Source organism: Alosa pseudoharengus, unplaced genomic scaffold (assembly GCF_046254945.1).
Source record: "Alosa pseudoharengus isolate Yale_2024_CS ecotype anadromous, Long Island Sound unplaced genomic scaffold, YU_APseudo_1.1 YU_APseudo_1.1_scf_2, whole genome shotgun sequence".
In the NCBI taxonomy this organism is placed as follows: Eukaryota; Metazoa; Chordata; class Actinopteri; order Clupeiformes; family Clupeidae; genus Alosa; species Alosa pseudoharengus.
In genome coordinates, this window is record NW_027468663.1 from 32,614,721 (window position 1) to 32,622,359 (window position 7,639).

Consider the following 7,639-nt stretch of genomic DNA (forward strand, 5'->3'; position numbering starts at 1 on the left):
AGCAGCTAGCTAGTTCTAACGTTTCTCATGAGAAACGCTTGCTAGCATGCTAAGTTGATTCAAAATGTGTAAAGATTAAACTGTGTATGGTTTACGTCGATATTCCTACTGTATTGATAAAACAATTAGGATAATTGGACTCATAACCTTACTGACTGAGCAAGCCATGGTCTTTTATCTAAAATCTTTCGTTGTGATTTAGCAAGAGGACTTAGGTTGCAGTGTGTGGAATTTAAACGAATGTGCCGTTATTGAGGTGCAAAATGGCGTCATATAATTCCAACGTATGATTGACATTTTAAATTCTATTGTGATAAATGTACTAGGCCTGAAATTCAGTTGCCAAATCATAATATGTTTAGCTTAACAGTATTAATTAGGTCTCTGGAGAAATAATTTAAATTAACATTTAATGTGATAAACTTAATCAGCTGTTTTAGTTAAACATGGCCAATAGATGCATATTGATAATAATTTTGCCCTCTTTTTCTTTTTGCAGTTGGAAAATTGAAAATGCAGAGCAATGAACTGGACATGTACGTTGTGCTTGTTTGGATGTGAAGTCAGAGGTCAGTTGCTCAAACACTACAGATTGAAACATGGAGGTTACACCAGAATATGACCGAAAAAAACTGCAGAGGGTGGTGAAAACTGGCCAACGCATCACCGGTTCCTCACTCCCCTCCATCAAGGCCATCCAGGGCAAGTGATGCTTGCGTAAGTCGCGCAGCATCATCAAAGACTGTTCTCACCTCAACCACAGACTGTTCACCCCACTCCCCTCTGGGAGACGTTACAGGTCTCTCTGCACCAGAACCAGCAGGTTCAGAGGAAGCTTCTTCCCTGCGGCTGTCACCCTACTGAACTCTAGCTCTGCATCCCGGTGACAACCAACCAACTAAGCCCCCGCCCGATGCCTCCTTGCCTGTGCCTGTTGAGGTGTCCACCATGACCGTGGAAACCTTGACGGGGGACACCCACCCCCGCGGACAATTGCACTACTCTATCCCACCCATAGTGTTCTATTTATTTACAAATGTACATACTGTAATTACACGTATACATGGCATTTTCTACTGATCTTCATACTATTCATCCTGCACATACACATATTTTTACTACTGTTATAATGCTACTGTTTCTGCACTACAGTACTGTTACCACACTGCACATAGCTGTATACTGTACATATATGTCTATATGGTTCATACTGAATATCCATATTTATTCTGCTAATACACTGCACATATTTATACCTAATTTATATTACTCTAAACCACCTTCTGTAAACCAACTGTATACTACTGTTTACACCGCATATTTCTTATCCTGTCTATGCACCACCTGTCTTTGTATATCACATTGCATTTTTCTGCTTTTTTTGCACTTCTAGTTAGACGCAAACTGCATTTTGTTGTCTTTGTACTTGTACTCTGCAAAATGACAATAAAGTTATCTAATCTAATAGTGCCAACTATTTGTGTACATTCTGCAAGTAAACTTTACTATCCAACATAAAGTACCCTTTACAACTCAAAGTAAGGGTAACTCATTTAACAGTAGTAAATACAACTTTGTTTTTAAGTAAGCTTTACTCGAGGGCATGAAGTAAACTTTACTAGTTGGAAGTAAGTAACCAGAACTTTAAAGTCTTAAGTAAGGATAACTTCTTCTAAGTAAGCATTACTTGTAGACATCAAGTAAACATAACTTGGAAGAGAAAAGTTTTGTTTACTTAACTTATTTAAGGCAACGAGTTTCCACCCTTTTTTCAAGTAACCATTACTTATTATTTTTTACAGTGTATATTTAAATATCAAGATCATCAAAATGTGATTATCCAATCCCAATCCAAGTCAAAAACCATGTATAATGGCTTTCAATGGTGGCCATCTTGGAAAATGGCGGCCATATTGGATTTTTTGTGTGGCTAATGTGCTTTTTGAATAAAGTGGGTCCCAAAGAATATTTGTGCCAAGTTTGATGCTTGTATCACAAAGTGAACGATGGTTTCACTAATCTGCCGCACTACATAGGCCTAATAAAATATAGCCTTCACTTAGCAAAGATAATGTCAAACTATTCTGGCAACGTCTCGTTTCATAACTTGATTGCATTTTTGTCCGCTTTTCATCACATTATTATGACCATTAAATGTAGGCTATTTTGCACGCTAAAATCTGATTCATCACAGGTAAACACAATAAAGAATGGGAACGTAAGTTGGATTATGTATTCTAAGTTGTAATTCCTCTGTATGTCCTGTTGGTGACCTCAGTGAGAAGCACTGTTAAGACGCCACGGTCGAGTTTACTCGACAAGATGCGGTACTGAATAAAACTGCCGATTTAGTCAAATAGGGTGTCATATTTTGTTCGACCTCCACTCCACTAGATGGCAGACATGTCATACGTCATCCCCGAGTCGAAAAAAGGTCATGCTTTAAACAAAACTTTCTAGCTACAGCGCATTGAATCAGTGCGTGCAATACCGGAGCTAGTGTGCGTGTGAGCCACTTTATCAGAGCGATATTGTCAACGTCAGCGAGTATTTGCATTAGATTATCGTCTAATGGCATCAAAAAAGTTTATCCGAAATGAAGTGTTGGGTCTTCTATTCGCGGACCCTGATTCTGAAGGGGAATATCTGCCTTCAGAAAATGACGGTGATTCGTTTAGTGAGGCTTCAGATGCGTCCTTGCCTTGCAATGATGCAGCTGGACAAAGTGAGAGTTTAGCTTACACCAAGCACAAACGTTGAATCGTTTGTCCAGTGTCAGTGGTGGGAATCATGTTTCACGGGGTTGGAGTGTTCATCGGGAAGTTAGCAGGGTGTTAGTGGTGTGGCGAACGAGGCTGGAGGTAATGTCTATGTAGCGCTAGCTTCTGTCTTCTGACCGTGTGCTTCTCCGCAATCGCGGCGACAGTAACGTGGTGGAGCCTTTGTCTAATGCCACTGGGTATGTTAGACGAGGTCGAAGTGCTCATAGGATAGTTAGGGGGGAACGTAGAGGCAGTGTGGGGAGTCGCAATGAGAATGACAGTAGGCCTAGTCCGAGCAGAGGTGGTGACACGGGGCAGGGGAGCCATTAGGCTATGCCTAGTCTATCACAAGATGATGGGAATGCCGGCCCTGTATGGATAGGGATAGGGAGTCATTATCTCTACAGCAAAAGGACTGCTACATAAAAAAAAAAATGTCAGCCATTTATTAGTAATGATTTACACTGTTGATTTGCTACCTATTTCCCTGACAATTTAGGACATACACTAGTGTGTTCATGTCCTTGTGATGTGTGTGTCTTTGTCAGCTAAGAAAAAAAAAAAAAAAAAACATCACCAAAAACAACAAAAAGAAAAAAAATACTAATATTGTCTCTTGTCTTGTCTCGTCATCTCACTCCTGATCTGTGCCTTGCCGTGACAAGTGAGCTTTTGAACTAAACAGGTCTTGTCTACTTGTGTTTGTGTGTCATCTGAATAATATATATGTGCCCCAGACATGGAATCAGAGTGCCTACTGTATGTAGTAAATGGAAAATTTCTACAGCATTCCTGAATATAGCTCAAGTACCACAAACAGAGGAAGTGCAGCACCAATGTTTGAGGCTCCTCAAATAGACCCTAATGTGGTCCGAAACATGTATCAAAATCTAAATCAAACAAAGGCATCCATATTGTATACAGTGCGCAAGTGGTGCATGAGACGCGTGTGTGGACAGAGTGCCGATCAGTTTTTTTTACTTTGTCACATGGTGGAGCTGGAACTGGCAAATCAAATGCATCTACACAGAGGCAACAAAAATACTTCGCAAGTTACCCCGCATCACAGAGGAAAGAGACATGTCCATGCCCACTGTCCTTCTCACAGCATTTACTGGCACAGCAGCTTTTAATATATCAGGCAAGACACTGCATTCTGTCCTGAAACTGCCAAGAAGCCTTAAACCACATTACCAGTGCCTTGGAAACCGTCTAGATGAAGTGAGAGCAACTTTGTCCAATGTTGAAATAATTGTCATTGATGAAGTGTCCATGATATCAAAGTCACTCTTTGCATATGTCAATTGGAGGCTGCAAGAAATCAAAGGCAGCAGGAAACCCTTTGGTGGAATCTCGGTTCTCACTTCTGGCGATTATACTGTAATCAAATGCCTCCTCCTGGTAAAGTCAAACCTCTCTGTGTGTTTGAGGATCATGTTGTAGATTTCTGGAAGGATTTGTTCCAAGTAGTCACACTTACAGAAATCATGCGCCAGAAAGATGATGTGCCATTTGCTGAGCTGCTCAACAGGATAACAGTGAAACGCAAAGGAGACGCATTATCTGAAGCAGACAGAACTCTACTTGCCCAGGCCATAAGTCAACCTGATGACTGTCCCAAAGACATCCTGCATGTTTTTGCTACAAACAAAGAAGTAAACCAACACAATGCAAATTCAATATCTGCTCTCAGAACTAGTTAACATTGATGCACATGACTATAAGAAAGATCTTCAAACTGGCCAGATGGAAAGGCAGAGAGCACCTTTTGAAGGACGTAAAAGGGATTTACTAGACAGACTACAAGTTGCTAACGGTGTCCGTGTGATGCTCATAAGAAATATAGATGTGGAAGATGGACTAGTGAATGGTTCATTTGGAAAGGTAAAATTGTTTATCACGCTGAAGATGGGAGATCAGTTGTAAAAATGCTTGGTGTTGAATTGGACAATCCAAACGCAGGGCAAAGACATCGCAACAAGGGACCAGAAGGACAAGACAATTTGGTTTATATTGAAAGAGTAGAGGAACCTCTTAGTAAAAAAGGTGCGATTCGTCACCAATTTCCGATGACTCTGGCCTTTGGATGTACTATACACAAATGTCAAGGCATGACAACAGCTTCTGCGGTCTCATTGCAGCGAATATTTGAACTGGGTATGGCATATGTTGCTCTCAGTAGAACTACCTCACTGCATGGTCTGCGCATACATGTACTTGATTTTGATGAAAACAAAATATATGCTGATCCAGAAGTCACAGCTTCCATTGACAGTATGCAAAAAGTTGAATTTCGAAACGCCATGTCCCTTCTTCACAGCCTCCCCACTCTGAGATCACCATCTTTAACACTAATTCAGCACAACACCAAAGGACTGTCAGCTCACATTGATGACGTGAAGACAACATCATGAACTGTGCCTCGCAGATATTTTGTGCTTTACTGAGACACACCTTTTTGGCACATTTGTCCCAGATAACATCCAGTTGGAGAACTATCGTATGTATAAACGCAACAGACACGTCATACTCCAATCTTTCTCATCTAGCGCAGAAGAATGGTGGGGGAGTTGCTATGTGTGTAAAAAGCCATGTTCAAGCCCATCATGTGCCATACATACAGGGTGTGACACCTTGAATTCCTGGTATTGAAAGTTGTGGCTCCAGTTCCACTACTAATTGCAGTAATTTACAGACCACCAGATTACAGTACAAACCTATGTTTGCCAAATCTCTGCCATCTATTGGAGTCTTTACATGTTATTGCTGATAGTCCAGTTATAGTCTGTGGGGATTTTAATGAGGACCTGTTGGCTAATGTGTTGTATAAAATTATCCTATGGGTTGTAGACATCATGATGAGAGAACGAGTTTGAAACTGTAACGCATGTATTTATATAACCTTAATCATAATCAAGTAATACACTGAAGTTATTCCTAACCATAATACTTTTATAACATTTTAAATAACAAGTTTAACTAATACTATTAACATACTGAAGCTATTCTACCAGAATTCCCCCTACGTGCGCTCTGTATCCCTATGTCTCTTTTTGCTGCCCTGTGTCTCATTTTGTTGCACTGTGTCTCATGCTGCCTTAGCCTAGGCCTTTTGAAGAAACCAAAGTCGGCCTTGAAGCTGCAAGATAACATGTACACAGGGCGAGCTCTACTCATAACAACCAGTAGGAGAGTGCAGGGGGGCGAACGATATTTAACCCATGCACAATGTATGACCTGTGATCACTCTATACTGTACACCCCTGAACTTTCCGTAAACTTAAGGTGAAAAGTTCGTTCGGGGTAGTGTTGTGTCAGCATTTTGGAGGGGTATAAGTAAGAGAGTTCTACCTTTGTTCGGGAGTGCGATCGTGCGATCCACTCAGGCTTTGCGCTATGTAGTCATTAAAGGAATTTTTGCACGGAACTCTGCCGGACTTTTGCGCCTTCTTTTTGGGACAAGTTTTTGACTTCAGCACTTATAATGGTGTATTTTTGTTACGTTGTGGGCAAGATGTTTGGACTTAATTTCTGGCCCGAGTCTGAATATCTGCCACGACAAATGGAAGGAAGTAGCCTAGAAATCTAGACGCGCCCCTAGCGGCAGCAAATTACATTTGTTGCCAGGGCTAGTCTAGCAACTCTCCGTTGGCTTGTGAGCTCCAGAAATCGAAACTTAATCAGGACATTGAAATCGTGTATAGAGTCGTTTGGTGGGCTTAACATAATGATTGATGGCAGAGTTGCAACGGTTTGGCTTGAATTCCCTGCTACTTGAAAACAAATATCCTATTGCGTCCTATCGCGTGGAGAGGGAATTTGAAAGACAACTGATTATCCCGCCCCTCGGACTGAGCACTGGGAACGGTGAGTGCCCAGACCCTACATTTTAATGTAGGGTCTGGGGACTCCTTAATACGGACTCCTTAATACGGACATACCTGCTACACTGGAACTTAGGACTTAAAGATGTGGTTGTTCAATAGCTCCATCCAATAGTTGTAGTCTGTTTAGTCTGCTTATATAACCCCTCCCTGTGTTGTCACCTTGTCGTGGTGGAGGGGCTTGCGTGTCCTAGTGACCCTGGGAGCTATGTTGGAGGGGACCTAGGTCCCTGGCATTAGTCTCAGGTAAAGGGCAGGACTAAGGACAACATCTGGCCCTCCAGGTTGGGGGTTAAGTGTGGGGCCAACAACCCCACCCTATAAAAACTAAAAACTAATTACTAACTAACTAACTAACTAGGGCCTCCTCATTGCTCTTAGTTATTTGACTGTCTTGTTTTAGTGTTCCAACTTCAATAATTAACTAATTACTCATCCACTTTTAAATATCAGTTTCATAGCAACCAATAAGTTTAACTTAGAAACCAGCATAGTAACCACCCCAACTAACCTAGCAACAGCCTAGCAACCACCTCAAGAATATTTGAATGTAAGCTATACAATGTAGGCTATAGATATTCTATATCATATATAGCCTACACAACCAAGGGACGGAGGTTATCTTCTGAAAGCAAGGCATCTTCATATTTAGTGTTGCGTCGGAGTTGCGTAAAGAGGTGCAGAGCGCGCACCCGTTTGCTTTTTTTGACTGGCAGTGCCCAATATCAGATGACAGTACGTGAGTTGGATAATGTAGGCTAAAATATAAAGGTAGGCCTAAAGCAAACAATAAAGGACAATGTTTAAGCTGTTGGACATTACTGAAAGAAAACAATAGCAAAGATATGCAGAATGAATGAATAATGACCGGCGAACTAGGGTACTTTTTCAGCAAAAACATAGCCTATCCTAAAAGAAACGTTAAGCCTACATGACATATCACGCTTAATTTAGTCCTCTGTTTTGTAGACTAAATCAGCATATTACCCTAGG